A 17,346-nucleotide genomic window follows, 5' to 3' on the forward strand; every position below is an offset into this window, starting at 1 on the left:
TAGGGCCCTGCTGGGGACTGGGATGCGATGTGCTCCTGGCAGAGACCCGGTTTCAGAGCTCGGAGCTGTGCGGTGGTTCTGCTCCGATCTGCCCCCCAATTCCCTTCTCTTGGGCCACTCTCCCTATGCCTGGTTTTGTACTGAACAACTGCCAGCCGTGTGGATGCCTCAGTTTCCATCTCCCAAATTTAGCCGCTTCTCCAGCCATTTTCCTTCTACGCCAGCATTTCCACCCACAAAATAACTCCGATCCCAGAGCACCACGCTGCAAAGTCCTCCTCAAGTGGGGCTCCTGCCCTGGGGCCAGATTTGGATCTTGCTCTTGCCCAGTCCTAACCAAATATCAAACCTGAGCCAACCACTCTCAACCCTTTAAAACACTAATAGTTTTTCTGTTAAATCACTTTTCATTAAATTGTGCCAGTGCAAAGACTTCTTTAGGTTGACTTACTACAGTAATGGATTTTGGACCACTGGCCAGCTCAGGGTTTGGATACATTACTTCCATAACTGTAAGCACGAATGCAATTTTCATTTTACAAGGACTGCACTACAGTTTATGGCACATCAATGTTGAGAAAAGACTTCTCGTGAATTCATTGTGATCCCCCAAATGACACTTAGACCCGACAATGGCACCACACACACCTCCCCAGTCCCAGCACCCTTTCACTGGCTGAGCGCGGGAGCAGTTTCTATCACTTTGATTCCCCTGCTTAAGGCTCTGAAATGAACCAAAGTCATGCCTGGAAGCGGAGACGAGTGGTGGAAATGAAAGCGAGGTTTGGAAGGGCTGGCAGGTTCCCCCAGCTGAGGTTTGCTCTGACAGCAGAGCGCAAAAACACAAGCATGAACCCCAGTTTATTGGCACAGATCAATTTTTGCCTGGGTACAAACATACTTTTGATGCTGTTTCAATGCTGCCCTCATCAGTATCTTTTCTGTCGATTTTCTTGAATATCCTCCACGGCAGCCCATTGCCTTCACCGCCCCGGTGACTCGGTGAGGACCTCTTCTGCGCGTGATGCTCGCTGGGGAGATGCTCCCCCAGAGCCACTTCACAGCAGGTCAGCGAGACCCTGCCCTGGAGAGGGTGCTCAGGTAATAACCTCCATTAGGCAAAGATTGGCCTTTGCTAAACCTCTTCCCCTTCCCTCACCATCCATAACGGCTGGCTTCTTTATACCAAGACAAGTATTTGATACCTACAAAAGCAGAACTGCAGGACCTGCAAGCCAACACACCTGTCCTTCCCATGCAGGCGAGCCTCCCACAGGCATGCATTAGAGACAGAAAGCATCTTAATCATCCACCCTGCTGCAAATACATTTGCAGAGCTTTAATTGATTAACAGGCAGTCCTTGCCAGCAAATGAGCGGTTGGCTCCAGGGAGCTCTTGCTTGCTTGTTTTTAAACAGTGCAAAGTGGGAAAATGGAAGGAATAAGTAGCGAAAGCTCTAGGGACCACTGAGACGGGAGGGCTGGTAGGAGGAAGGCAGCGCTGCTCCGTGTGCTGACCTTATTACTGCAGGGAAATGGAGGTCAAGTGGTAGCAAGAGCAAAACACCGCGGGGAACAGGGAGGAATTAAACAACTTCAAACCCCAAACTGTAAGCTCAACTTCAAGCCATGGGGGCCAGTGGTAGTAACAGTTTGTGAATCTTGAAAGTAGCTAAGACATTACTAAAACTGCCTGAAACCCCCCGAGGGGTCCATCTCTGGTGACACAGCAGTAACTAGTGCTACCCCATGTCAGCCAGGCACAGCTTTCCAGACCCCTTACCAACACCGCTTCCACCTGGGTGTACGTGCGGCTGGGAAGGGAGAGAGCAGGGCTCTCCCAGTGGGCTGCCATGGCCGCCCACCGGCTTCTCATCTCTTCTTCCGACCATCCTTGGTCCGGGACAGTTGGCCTGATTTGAAAATCCCTTGTAAATGTGAGAAAGGCATAGTTCATAGGGAAAATGGCTACGGCAGCATGACCAGGGCACTGATGGCAGGTACCACCATCGGTGGATAGAGTCCACTGATGAACCATTAGTCCATTGAGGGACCCCAGCTCCCCTGCAGGCTCCTAACCATCCGGATGGAAACTGCTCAGGGAAAAAGAGGACTGCCGGTCCCCCGCTGAAGCTGTTCTGCAGTGTAGAAAAATACAAAAGATCCCAAACAGAAGAGAAGAATTTTCTAACCAGTCTCGCTGCCAGGTGACAGCACCGCTGGGTTACAGCCACCCACTCTCCCTGCGCTGAGCACCCCTGGGTGCTGCCACTGCAAGGGAGGCTTTACACCCCGAGCTGCAGGGGAGATGCTCACAGCCCTCGCTACATCCAGAAAATCCCTATAATTAAATTCATGCAATTAAAAGTTGGCATAAAATCTGAGCGTGTTACTGGCAGTGCAGGCAGGCTTCTCGGCTCCCTGCCTGGGGCAGGTTTTGCCGCACGATGGTTGTCACCCCACTGCACCCCGGGGTCCCCGACGAGGCCGAGCCGTTCCTGAGCAGCTCCAGGAGAGGACAGCCTCCGTCTGCAGCCAACCTCACTGCCGCCTCCGAGCTTTCACCCACCACCGCCCGGCACGAAGCACCACGCTTACACGAACCATTAAGCTTGTGCAAACCGTCAATCTCGGTTTTAACAGGGGAAGGAAAGCAGTTTAAGAAAGTGGCTGCAGCTAGACAGCATCCAGCTGCCGGCGCACACAGCACATGGGAAAATGCATTTTAAGCCGTTACGCACAGCACTCCTTCCTCCCCTCCAGCACACGCAGCCTCCTCTTCCTCCAAGTGCCCGTGGCGGCTCCCCCCTGGACTCGGCATACCCACCTGGGACAGGCTCAGCTAAACCTCTGCCTCTCTAGACTGAGCTTTTTCAGGTCTTGGACTCAGTCCCCAGTGAGAAAGCTGCGAGGGAGTCAGCGTATTCTGTCACATCCAGACCTCCCTGCACTAGGAGTTGCACCTCAATAACCCTCCGGACAAAAAAAATCGCACTCCTGGAAACCTCTGCAGTACAAAACCGGCGTTGGGCAAGGCTAATTCTAGAAAGCAGGTCTAATCTGAGATAGGCAGAAGACTTTGGGGGCAGAAAAAGGGCCTCTAGATGCAGTCACTGACTGCTTTTATGAGTCAGTGCAGGAATACCGTGCTTGCTACATTTTCTTGCAATCCTGAAATCCAGTTTATAACAGAAGATGAGAGAAGTTGCCCATCTGGGTACAAAATCCATACCATCAGGCTCAGAAGCTCATTTGCTCCTTGCAGCCCGAAAGGGAGATGCAATATGCTGCAGCACCGGGAATCTGGGGCAGTATCCAATAGTAGGAAGATTCACATCAGATTCCAAAATGCTGTGAACCTCAGCCAAATCAAATTACTCCAATTGCCGAATATATCATTTTCCACCTTAAGTGGAACAGCCTGCCTGCCCTTAACATGCTGCAGCCTCGTACCAGCGCGGCGCTGAACGCCCTAATAGAGATGTCTTTCCCAGAGCTGTCACGGCCGCCCACCCGCTGTTTGATGACTTTACACACGTGTGACAGGTAGTAATGTCACTGACAGCCTCTCCCTGGCACCCGGTTTTTATTCATACCAACACCCTGTCTGTCTTCGCCGTTCCAGGGGAAGCGCCGTGCTCGCTGCCGAGCCTGAGCTCACTTCGCCACTCACGTTGTTGCTTATCTTTGCTGAGAAATTGGACTTAATATTGCTGCTGCTCCATCATGCCAGTCTATACATCAGCTGTGAAGGCTAAACCCCAGACCATGACAGGGCAGGATCATAACAAGCTGGCAGCAGAAGAAATATATACAGCGTCAAATCCCTTGCAAAAGCGCCGACAGTCTCCTGACAGAGGATGTATCAGATATTAAACTAATACTACACTCAGTCTGAGCCAAAAGGCCAAAGAAGAGCAATCCCAAAGGGGAAAACAACATCCCGAACCTTTGCCTACCCGCTTCCTCGCTAAGCTGATTTTGACTCAGATTCTCTTTAAGTATTAATGCTGCGAGGACTGGCTTTGTCCCTGTTGTGCTGTCATTTTAGCTGTCTGCAAAGCCTCCGTCTCCGCTGGGGCATGGTGGGACCCCCGCTCACGCAGCCCCCTCCCGCTTCTCAGTTAGAGCAATGCCAAGGAGGTGGCGACAAATGCATTTCTGAGAAGGAAAACTAACTCGTGCAAAGGCTGGAAGCATGAGGGAGCAGATTATTCCCTCCCCGTTAGAGAGGTTTTTCCTCTACTGCTTTTGCTCATATTCAATATGCAAACTATTGGGGACTCTATCAAAATGGGTGTCTTCTATATTGCTGTTTCGAAAGACTAATAATAGAAGTTATTAGACTATAGAGAGGCTCAAATGATCCCCAAGAAGATTTCAGTAGCAGAAGTAGAGAAGCAGTATGAAAAAAAGCAGGCAGCAGTCCAGCAGCATGAGAAGCTATAGCCCTTAACTAAGAATAATTAGCTTTAAAAATACAAGGTGCAAAATGAGTGCTTAGGCAGCAGCCTTGCAGAAGAGGACCTGGGAATTATAACACGAGGCAGGAATGCCCTGCTTTTGGGATAAAATCGGGGAAAAAAAAGCACCAATATTCCAATAGGAGCTTTTGTCAGGGGTGACACCAGTAAGGACCTTGCAGTACCCAAGGAGGGAAGGAGCAGGAGGAGCTGAGATGCAGGGGAACAAGGAGACGGAGCACAGTGCTCACCCCACGGGGACGTGCAGAGAGAATGAGCACAATTCAGTTTAGAGAGAGGAAAAGCCTTGGGGAAGAGATGGTAAAAGTCCCCAGATCCATAAAAGGCTGCTTCAGAAAGGGATGGCGTTCATTTTCCCTACTGCTGGGAAGGAGGCAGGGCTTGAACTGTAGCAGAGGAGATATATTTTAAGACATTTAGGGGAAAAAAAAAAAAACCAAACAACCAAACAAAAAACCCTCACTGACTTTCAAATGCTGATTGAACTCTAGCCTTCCTGCGAAGGCAGCGCAATGCACAGGGGAAAGCTGGAACCAGTAAGCCTTTCCATTTTGGGTTAGCTCTGCCTTCCCCCTGCTTCAGGCTAGCTGGCGAAAGCAAGCAGAGTTCATAGCAGCAGCAAACCCAAGCCCTGGGCCCCAGTTCAGTGAGATAATTAAGCGAGTGTTTAGACGTCTAAGCAGTCCTGCTGGCTACTGCCCCAGCATTTCGGGAAATGAAGTCATCGTTTTGCTTCCCACCAACTTCCCCCATAACCATGAAACCTGGGAGATGGGACATGGAGGTGAAACTCTCCCATTGCCGGCCCCATGAGCCCACGGAGGTGGTTTTTCGGGTGAAGCTCGGCTCTCGCTGCATACAGACAGAGCCTAGAGATAATGAAATACTACCAAGTGCCATTTGTGTTTTAGAAGGCGTGATGATGTTAATTAGTGTTCAAATTAAGCAGTAAGATAGAAGTGGGCATATAATGGACCACTAATAAATGCCTTGAGCATGTTGAGAGACGTGGGTCTGAGGGAAGAGTGATTTTAATCACCAGGAGTATATTAATGATGGCCCATAGACTCCCTTATTGCTGTTCCAACACGTTGGAATGCTGCGTTTTCCCATTAAAACACCCATTAGCCTTGAGCCCACTAAAAATCTATCAGTGAAGCCATGTTCTGCTCATTTCTGCTCTTTGTATGATCTAATTCATGCCAGTGCAGGGGCTCGAGCCCAGCTCCGAACTCCAGCCCTGGCTCAGGAAGCCTGCCCGGCCTGGGTAAAGCTGGGTGGTGGGTTTGGGGAGGTGGTCACGGCCCTTCGGGTACCCACCACATCACTGCCAACACCGGCATCACGACTCGGAGCCAAAAAAGCCTGCACATCCCTGCATGCATGGGGAGCACGCGGAGTGCCCGGCACCGAGCCGGTCATGATTGATTACACGACGGCATTGGTTAAAATAATTGTATTTTTCATTTCCACGCAGATGAATTACTTCTCCAAAAAGCCATTTGTGCTTAACGCCATTTGTCTGCAGCACGGTGCTAATCAACTGCAAAGACATTTTTGTGCCGAGATTGATTGACTCCATGTAAATAGGTGGAATCTTTAATTAAAACGCAAGCGCAGACGCAGTGTCTCGGCGTGCTGACAACACGTGGCACAGACCACTTAAGGGGCTGATTCTATTTTAATCTACCCTGGCATAAATCAGGAGAAAGACCCAGTTCAGCAAAGCACTTAGCACATGTTTAAGTCCATCATATTCAGCAAAGTATTCAAGCATGAGCCGAATCGCGGCAACGGGTATTGTGGAAAAATGACGGCGCCTGTTGAAAGGACGTGGCTTGTGTGTGACAAGGTGATCCATTTACCAGGTTTCTCCCCCGCCAGAAAATACAATAGGTTTATGGTTTTGGAGGAAAGATGGAAGGGTTCGTAAAACCCTGTCAGGTGATGGTTAACCCACCGAGAGGATTGCAATAAAAGCCTGAAAGAGGCGAAGCAACAAGAAGAAATTAGCTGGCTGGCTAAATGGCAGAGCTAGTTTCCACACGATGGGATTTTCAGGGCACCCTGGCTTTGCACCACGAGCTGGGTGCTCGCCTGCACCCACCTCGGCCACTTTTGGGGCTCAGCACCCTCCAACGCCCTGCCTGCTCCTGCCTGCAAGCATTTGGCTGGGCCACGTGCCCGCACAGACTCACGCTGGCGGTAAAAAGGGTTTTGCTCTGTAGCGTCAAAAGGAACCTTGATCGCTGCGGCCACCACTTCTCCTATAGCAGAGCAAGCACATGGGTGCCAAGATCCATATGGCACGAGGTGCACTGCCGGCTCCTTCCTGCGACGGGAATAATGCCCCGACTCAGCGGGGACTCTGATAAAACCAGTCGCACTGAGGACATCTTAGCTTTTGCACCCCACGCACGGGGAGTTTGTGCCAGTGGGGTAAGATAAAACAAAGAATTAAAAACAGGGTAAAAATAGTCTTTTTTTTTTTTTTTTCCTGCAGGATAGGAAAATAAGCTATTAAAACATTAAACTTGGGATAATAATTCCAGGCTCGGAAGAAAGAACTCCAGGACACACTGGCACGCGAACAGCAAGAGGATTTTCTTATTCGTTTCTGCTTCTACCACTAGAACAAACCCAGCCTGGCGTTTGCCAAGTTAACTGATGGCGGAAAACAGGTCTGAAAAATTGGCTTCCTTGCCTTCCTCCAAGCTTTGCATCAGGATGTGCCCGACGTGCTGGAGGTCGGTGCTCCCGGGAACGGCCACCCCTTCCCATGCCTTCAGAGGAGGGGACGGTCCCCTCGGCAATGCAGCACCTCACCCTGCCAGGTTCGGCCGTGGATAACGGAGATTACACAATCCATCAAGCAATTGCAATGCCAAGCATGACGGGGAGAGGATCTCATGTGATGTAGGAGAGGAGAAACAGCCAAGGAACAACTTCTGCTGGGCTGACCTGAGCTGCTGGTGTCGAGACAAGAACTTAAATGGCTTTTGACAACTGAAATCAGAAGAGTTACTGAATTTCTTTCCAAAATTATTATTATTACTTTGTGGTTATTTTGCTTGAGAATTATTAATTTTGTTTCTGTATTATTGCATGACACAAACAGTCGCAGCAGTACGATATGTCAGGGCAGGTCACCAGATAATAATATGTCAGAACATTTTATCTCCATGTCATGTTATGCCCATTGCCTTTTGATTATTGTATTTTTAAAATCCATTAGCAGCAGCTGCAACTCAATACCAATTAAATATATTGTCGTGTTTTCTAGAGTGAAGTGCTTCTCCTTTGCTTCATAGTGAAGCAATTTGACACTTTGAGTAAAAATAAGCATTAATTATAACAATTAATGGAGCAAACCTGGAAAGATGATACCAGGCTGACAAAAGCACGTTATCCTGGCCTAACCAGACAGAAGCAGTCTCAGAGAAGATACCATCGGAGTGGGTTGTTACTCTGGCTGTATTTGCTACAAGTCACTTATTTAACAGGGAACTTTATTTGTAAATAGCTTTTTTTCTCAGTGATCCCTTAATGCCCTATAGCTGACGTGAACAGGTACAGCTCTGCTCTGGATTCCCAGCAGGAAGTTTTAGGAATGGGGGGAAGACAGGTAAAAGCACAAATAATTGGAAACACTTAGTCTTCCTTCCCTGATGCAGGCAAAAGTATCTCATAAGCTCTAGTTACAGCTTTCCTTCCACTGTTGCACTATTTTTGTCCAAGACCCAGCGGACCTGGACAATATGACCCACGACCACCGAATGGCACGCGTACAGTGACTAAAAGCCCAGGATTGCTGCAGGGAGAGGGGTCAACGCCTACGAACAAGACCGACACCAGCGAGTGCTGCAGCAGCGCTCGCTTTAGCAGCGTTTTGCTGGTCCTCGGTGCAGATTGCGCTGCAGAGAACCTGCACGCAAGTGCACCTGGAGAACATTCGTAGTCACTTTTTAAGGGAATTGTGCGTTTTCTAATTGCAACGTTCCACTAAGCCTATTGCTACTGACCTCGAGGACCAGGTTCTCGTGCCATCGCCAGCTTAACCAGCCCATCGCTGCCCAGGTACTCGCACAGCACGCGGGTGCCGCAGCAGAGTCCTCGCTGTCATTTCTGAAAAGCCTTGATCTTCCGCAGCTTCTGCTGAGCTATAAACTAGCTGCAGACCTGACCTTGACTGAGAGCAATGCGAGTGTAGCGAAATAACACCATCATACAGCCAGGCTTACTGCCTGTAGGATCATCTTCTTCACCTTTTATGAATGAGGAGCGATTTGTTGGGTATGACCTGGAAATTGAAGTACAAGTGCCAACGCTCAGCAAGGGCTGCAGGCTTCCTTTCGGGTGACCGATACACAGCTACAGCAAATCCAGCTCCCAGGAATGGTCTTTTTTCCTAACGAGGTTTGACAAGCACGGTTTACCCACTGACAGGAAATTAGAATAGACAGATTTTCCCCATGAAAACAGAAAGCCTCACGTGCAGATCAAATGCAGCGTCAAAGCCCGTCCTGTGTCTTTTGGTGGTGGCTTGGTGGAGCGCTGCGGACAGGCACAGAGCTCCCGGCAGGCTGATGCCTTGGGGCACGAGCAGACTTGCAGGGGTGAAGGGAAGCTAACACTCCTATCTCAACCCCACTGATTTAAATCTTACTTATTTAAAGCTATTTATTTAAAGCTTCCTGGGAAAGAGCTGGAGATCCTGAGCGAAGCATCCCAGGACAAGGTACTGCTCCCCTGGCAGGTAGATAGCAGGAAATTTTAAGTTGCTGCAAAAAGGTGATGTTGCACAGGTGTATGCACAGAAGCACTTGATGAGCTTATTCCTCACATCCTTCATTGACACTATTTTCTTTATGAAAACAGACCACCTGACCATTAAAGTTTAGGGCACTCTTTCTAGAAAAGGACTGGAGTAGCAACAAACACCAAGCCCAGTTAAAAGCAGACTGCAGCCCAAAGGTGTCTTTTGTGAATTTATTTATGTTCCAGCAAATCTTGAATAAAATCAAACTGACTTTGGCCTGGGATACTTTTATGGGGTCACTTGCTTCAAAAGGTTGCGTGCAATTTTGCAAATCACCAGTCTCTGTCATGGCCTTGTGACTCCCACCTTTTTTGTTGTTTATTAAAAGCAGAAAATTTCCATCTACGCATTATTAAAAGCATCACGCATTTAAAGCATCACGCAGCTGTTGGTATGTGCATTACGCCCAGGCTCAGGTCCGTTGTAGGCAAGGAATGGTCCCCAAGGAGCAGGGACGAGAGCCTTGAACTTGCACACTGCCTGGTCGCGGGATCATGCTCAGATCCAGAACCAAACCTTTTTGCTGTTAGTATCGTTATTTTGGGCAGAGCTATGAACGCAGCAAGTGAAAAAACGATGGACTCTGTTACAGAGGAAGTTAATGGATGAGCACAGCGGTCTGCTGGCCTGAGAACAGAAAACCCTCCCTTGTGACAAGGTTTCTGACAATCAGATCTGAAATTTCTGAGAGTCTCTTTAAAAATTAAATTGCTTATTTCTAAATTAAATTGTGGTTTATGATGAAGCTGAATTTAAAAAACCTTTAATGCAAAGGTAAATTAAGATTGAAAGTAAGGAAAAACCTTGTTTTGGGTCAAATGAAATCTTTGATTTGATACCAGACTAATTTTTTTGTTCTTCTCAGCTGAAAAATTATCTGTTTGGATTTCATCAAGCTAATCCTCTTTTTTCCTACATTTATCAAGAACCTCCAAACTTAAAGCCCTCATATTTGTTCAGCTTTCCCACGTAGAGGCCAGAAGCAGCACGGACCCACCCAGCAAGATGGGTGCCCCAGCGCCAGGTTCCGTACCCTCCCCACATGCCCAACTTCCCCTGGTTTGCGGGCCGGGGTCAGAGAAGGTCTGGATGGGTGGTAAGGTCCTCCCAGTTACCAGGTAATTACCCTGGAGGCAGGGAGGTAAATAGAGAGGTTAAGCAATCAAGGGGAACATCATGGCGGTTAAAAAAGCAAGTTCATTATTTTCCCCTCAAATTCGACCGTGGCCCAACGTACAGCGCAGCAGCCGGAGGAGCGGTGCTGCTCCCGGCAGAAAGATGCTCTTGCCCCGTGTCTCGGCTCCCTCCACATCCAGCTTCACTTGCACTCTCACCCGCCAGCTTTATTATTTTTCACTCCCGGCTCAGAGATGTTCAGGTCCACCCAAGAGGTGGCCGCACTTCATTTGCCAGCAAATTGCCTATGAAGCCCATGTAAACTAATACGCTTTGGTGAGCCTTCAGAGGGAAGGGCATAAAACACGATTACGTGTATCCTTCCTGAGCGTATCCACCATCAGCCGGAGTCTCCTGGCTAAGAGGCTTCAGCAGAAGAGGATGGGGCCGACCAGCAACAGCCTTTCCCCAAACCCATAGGAAGAGCCGTAGGAAGGGGTTGGAGAGCCGTGTGTGCCGGCAGCCCCGTACCCCGCCGCTGCAGGGCACGACCGCCTGCGCTGCATCATTTCTGCTTAAACTGTTAGCAAAAACCTTCAGCGGCAGAGATTTTCCAGCTGCCAGGTCTGATGCTGAGCAGCCAGAGGTGCTCACAGGGAGGGCGACCGGTGCCAGCCACCACCACCTCCCGGCACGGCTCCATCTCCGGGGGGGTCACATCGGACCACGAGCCGGCCGGGACAGACGGGACCGTCACCTCCAAATACAGGGAGGACATCCGCAGGGCACCGACGCTTATCTCCACCTGCCCTGTCATCCCTCCTGGCACAGCAAGGTCGACAGATCCGCTGTCTGGGAAATGAGCCTCCTGAAACAGTGGGAGTAGTTACCATGGAAATAAAGAAGGGTTTCTCAACCCAACTCCACCAAAATATTGATTTGCCTCCCAGCGTTTCACAGGCCACTTGTTAATAACGGCAACAACAGCAGCAAAACCGGAGAGACGCTGGGGCAAGACTAAGAAGTCGGGTTTGGAAAGAACCACCGGGAATCATCGTGCCTCTGCCGGAGAACTTACCGATGCGCAGGATGAGCCCGTGAATCGCCCGAGGATTTCAGCTCGTGTCTCGCGCACAGACACGCAGGTACAAAGACGTGTTTCACCATTCAAAGCCTTGAGCAGATTTGTTCGGTGAAATCCCAGATTACACCCCCGAGCAGGCTGCAGTTTGCCCCTGTTCTTTGAGGGTCCAGAGCAGATCAAGGTAAAATGGAGTTGCTACATACAGCTACTGCCTGGGATGGTCTCTGCTTTTATTCTTAAATTCACATCCATCTCCATCTCGGGTACCAGCCACCAGCACCCTCCCATCTGGGGCAGAGTGTGAAGAAAAGCTCTCCAGCTTACAGCACGATGAGGACCATATCAGCTATTTAAATTACATCTCCTGAGCTAGGCAGGGATACAGAACTTGTTTATAAACAACCCATTTCTGAAATTAGTGGGGAACAAGGGAAAATACCCATAACTAGGAAGATGGTGGAGGCTGATTTTTCCCAAGAGGCACTTGTAAGAGAATCCTGGATGCGCTGAGGCTGCCCCAAGCTCGTAGCACAGCATCAGCCCCAACCCTTCACAAACGGAGCACCCAGCCTCATCCTGCACCGTGCTCCATGTCTCTCTTACGCGGCTAGGAACAAGTGTCATGTTAAAACACCGCTGAAACCCTTTAGGCTTAGCAGAGGGCAGACAGCATCAGGAACACGCAACTAATGACAAAGAGCTTTTGACAGATGCTCAGATCCAGAAAGTCTGCATGGCACCTGTGTAGCATTGGTAATCCGGGTAGGAGCAGTGTGAGGGACGCAGGTATTGTAGAGACCACGTATTGCACAGAAATTAATTTCACTTTTAAGAACTAGTGGTTTTTCCTGATTAAATTTAAGCACCATGGGTTGGAAACCTGGACCCAGATCCAGTCCAGAGCGCTCAGGCCCCTAAATATCCTCAGAGATCTGGGCTCTGGTCCATGATACCTGATTGGAAATGGATTGAACCTGAACGCTTTTACTCACATTGCTGGATCATTTGAGATATTGGGCAAAGCCTTTCCTGAGGAAGTAAATATCAAAGGTGCTGGTCTGATCCTTATTTCCTACCCCCTGCCTGCTGCTCTCATGTAAGGCTGGGAGGGAAAGGGCAGCAGCCTGGAGCAGCCCTGGCAGGGGGGGTGAGTAAATCCCAGCCACCTACCTACGACGCATTAGGACTGCAGGGATTCTTTTTCTAAGGTAACAACTCTCATGTACATTGGTCACCTGGAATTAGTAAAATAGAGTCCTGAATAAAAGATAATGAACGCAAGCTTTCTTTGAAAAGATCGTATTGGGGAAAAAAATGCAAAAAAAGAGTATTTTTTGCATTAGCGTGTCCTGCCCAGATGGGAAGAGCAGCTTAGCTGCCCCGTACCGACAGTACTTGGGGGTGACTTTATTCTACACCCAGGTTACACATATTGCAGCATTTTGGGCAGTCAGCCGATCATTAACATGCATATCTAGGAGGGCCATGTCTCATCACAAAACTGTCTAGGACATATTTTAGCACATGGGAGCTTAGAACTGAAGATGCTTATACAGAAATACACAGATGGGTATCAGCGCAAGATGGAAACACTTCAAAATATATGTGGTGCTCGCAGCAAACTCTGCCTCGCTGAGCCTTTCCTCCTTGGAAGAGCTTGCAAAAGTCCTTGGGGAATCCGGATTATACCGTGCTCGTGGGAGGGGATGCAATTAAAGCATAAAGTCATATCTTCTATAAGAAACGGGCTGTTTGCAAAACTTTGTCCCAAAAGCACAAGTGCAGCCTGCCACAGGTGGGGTTGCAGCATGCTCCGGAGCTGCTCCGTGTTATTTCTTGGCTCTCTGCAAAAGCCAGCTTTCTCAGCTGCGTTTAAAATATGATTGTCCCCAGAATCACTGTGTGTAAATCACTCGCCGAGGGCCGGGTCTGCCCCGCTTGTATGGCAGCCAGCTGAAAGGGGAATTCAGCCAAAATAAAAGAGGTGCAAACAAAAACAGGTGGGAGAGGGACCCCCCCTGCCCGCAGCAGCCTGTGCACTAAGAGCAACCCAGCCTCGTCTACAAAAGCTTGGGGGGAAGCAAGCGGCTGAGCTGTAAGTAAAGGTAAATGAATCCTTCAGGGAATCAGTCCAACAACCGCGAGCTCCAAGGGGCTGGAAAGCAGCCCGAGAGGGTGGCAGATCCCGCGCTCGCTCCAAGCGCACACATGCTCTTACGGCCCCAGAGAAAGTTTAATTTGCTGCAACTGTTTCAACAACCCCAAAGCTCCGGTAATGCTGTTACACACTGAAATCGCTTAGCGTGAAACAGCATGGAGCAGAAAATGCTGCGGGTGCGGAGGAGCCCCTCAGCTTTCGTCAGGCACCTGGGCTTTGTAAGGAGAAGTAAAGCAAGCCTCCAAAACACACCAAACCACCCCAGAGCGCTTACAAAATATGTTTTGCCAAAGCAGTCTCTTAATTTAGTAGCAGGGGGCTGAAGGAGTAAGAGGAGATGCAGAAACTCCACAAAACGCCCTGGAGTGTGTTTAAAGGAAAGGGGTTAGTGAAGACCTGACACTGAACGTATTTTTAGTCCAAAGAACAAGGTTTGCACGAGGACAAAGAGGTACTTTCTGTTCACAGCCACCCTCTCCGACACCAGGGTCTGAGCACCCTGCCCAAAGTTTCTTTACACCCCCTCCTCACCGCCGTCACCCATACTATGAGCAGAGGCATCCACACCGTCCACGGGGAAATGAGTTTTGGCTGGCAGGACCCCAAGAGCTGCTCTCTGCCCTTCTCCTCCAGCCACGGGGCCGTTAGAGCCAGCCAAACCACCCGAGCCAAGGCTTCTCCTGCTGATGGTTTCCATCTGGTTCCTGCCCGACCCATGAAGCTGCCCAATTTGTATCTGCTCAGATAACGACTCTCGTCCCTCCCGCACCAGGCCCTGCCTGGACACAGGGTTGATTCTCGCCAGGTTTCTCTGCTGCCCGTTCTGGACACGGCTGCAGTCGTCTGGACCAATTTAAATCGCGCTTTCTGCCTTAGTCTGACTAGGGGAAGGTGTTTGTGCAGGGGTGAAAGGTGTGAGGACAGCACAGGGATCAGGTGCTGGGGAGTTAGGGCTGGAAAGGGTAAGGGTGATCCTCAGAAATAAAGGATGCTCAGAATCCATGAGAATCAGTGTCACAAAATTTAACACTATCTGAAGTTTCAAGGCCAGATCCTAATCACGAATATATGGGGGATCCTAACATTGGCAGCGTGATGGAGAGGGCTTTGCTAAAGCTGTGAGCTTGATATGTCCCTGGCTGGAGCTTGGACCAATTCTAGCTCCAGCAGCAAGCGCAGGAGATTCCTGCAGGGACCAAAACTCATGGGAGGGAAATTAATGCAAATCCTTGGGCAGGCAAACAGGACTGGGCTCGCGCTGCTGGGGAAGGCTTGGACTGCATCAGCTCTGTGCTCCGGGGAGCTGGCAGGCAGCGGTCAGGCTGGCCAGGAATCGCAGGGAGAACCGAAGGCTGTGATCGGAGCTGGAGGAAGACAGGCATGGGGCTCCCACCCGGGAAAGGGTAAGAACTGACAGCACGGGAAGGGCAGAAGACTTTGAGGTGGCGATAGAAGTAGAAAGGGGCGGTTGACCCCAGAATCCTGCTAGCTTTACATTGGTTTAACACCCAGCTTGCACAGCCTGGTGAAAGGGGAGGGTGGCCCCAGCTTCCTGACGATGATGAGAGCGATTTACTTCCCCCCCCCCCCACCGTCAGCAGCCGAGCAAAACCCAAACACCACAGCACAAGACCACCAAGGCTCAGCTATGCCCCAACCACATTTCGGCTCTAACTATGGCAAGACACGACTGCAATTTGGCTGGACAGGCGGCGATTCCCCCATTCGCACAGGCACAGGATTAATGTTAAACACCCCAGGTGATGTACACAGGCTCTGGCTCTCGCAGGGGTGCCAGCACCGAGCTGTCGTACCCAGCCCTGCCCAGGTTGTGCTGCCGAATCGCTCCTGCTCTTGTTCTCCATCTCTCGGAGACCTCAGTTAGCAGAGACTGATTAATCCACCCTGGCTCGGTATGCCAGATATCCAGCAGAAACACTGGGATCCTGTGTCATGGCACGGAGCTCAACCCCGGGGCTGCTGTGGCCACTCAACCCTCCTCGCTCCTAGCCCTGGCACCAGCGCAAGCGCCCAGGGCTAATGGGCAAGAAGAAGAGGAAAAAAATGGGGATTTCTTACACCAGCCTTGCTGCTGAGATCCTGATGTATTGCAGCTCCAGCTAAAAGGGTTCATTGGACTAGGACTTCTTGAAGGGGCCAGGGGGGACTTTGGCAGCCCCCGCACTGTCCCCATCATCCATCCCTCTCCCCTCTCCCTGCGTCACGTCCTCGATGGGGCTGATTCAGCCGTACGCAGGCCACATGGTGAATCACACCGGGAACTGCTGCAAGCTAAAAATAACCCCGTGGGTGTTGGTTTTTTTTGTTCTCGGGTGGTTATTTTTAAGCTGCTCACTTCCCCCGCCCGGGTCGCCACGCAGCCCCTCGCACACTCACGCCGGCACTGGGCAAGGGACCACCTTTAGGGCAGCCGTAAGAGGAGGGCAAGGGCTGCTCACCACCACTGAAAGTGAAGTTCAGGCTTCAGAGACCTGCCAGAACTTCAACTTGGAGCACTAGCTGTTTGAATTTGGTACAGACTTTGGTGCACACCTCGCTTACGGGGCGGTCACAGCCAGCATGGTGAAACCAGCGGCAGCAGGGACAGCCGGGTAAGCAGTCGCCTCAAACCTTAGCGGTGTGCCAGGGAAGTGTGTCAACACCTATTCTTGTTTGTTTCTGCACTTTGCTTCTCTTTCAGCTGGCAAAAGCGCTATCTCAATAGGGAGCAGCTTCAGCCAAGAAAAATAAGCATTACCTTACATTCCCAGGCTTGTTTATCATTATCATGATGCTCTGCTCTAACTGGGAGGCTGCATTATGCATCATGCTGCCTACTTTCAAATAATAAGCTACATGTGTAAATAGGCTCCACTATTTCGAGTTGAATAGCTAACAAATGAGCAAACAAAAACTCCACAGCCCACCACGCTCTTGTTTAACTGACGCAATGGATGCCTTTATGCATCCCGAAGGTGATACATCCATCACACTCGCAGCTCGAGTAGCTTTTGCATCACTGTCAAAATTCAAATGCACTCGCGCCGGCTGCAGCCGGCACACGCATCGCTGAGGGTCAGGCTGGCACTGCCGGCTCGTCTGCTAGTCTCAGACCTAAAATTGATGTGATACTCACTCCCGGTACATCATCATTATCACAGATGCTGCGGAGGCCGGAGAGGGATTCAGCTGTGCCAGGTGCATGTCCTCACACTGGGCAGGAAGGGTAAGGCGTCGCGAGGGTGTTTAATCTGAGCAGGGGTCCCGTGGGACACCCCAGCTCCGGATTAGACCATTGCAGCGTTCACATAATGAGCCCATATGAATTTCTGAGCACTCTCCTGCTGCACAGCTTTCCCACTCCGTTGAACTCTCTGCAAACAGTGTTTCCTTCATCACAGCTTTACCTCCTTTTGTATTCCTTAATTTTCTTCCACAGTCAGTATTATTATCTATTGCAAGAAGAGTTATTTAAGAACCTTTGGACTATAATGGGCTTGGCATTACAGGAAAATAAAGCAGCTCTCCAGGAAACTTGTGCTGATTTCAGCCTTCCCATTTACGCTGTGATGCATCACACTGTGCTCTAATGTCTCACTAATCTGCAGCTCAATCTGCTGTTAAACGGGCTCATGATGCAGAAGCCGCTCACTAAGGTTGCTTGATATTCATCTGTTGATTGAAT

Source organism: Accipiter gentilis, chromosome 23 (genome assembly GCF_929443795.1).
Source record: "Accipiter gentilis chromosome 23, bAccGen1.1, whole genome shotgun sequence".
NCBI lineage: Eukaryota > Metazoa > Chordata > Aves > Accipitriformes > Accipitridae > Astur > Astur gentilis.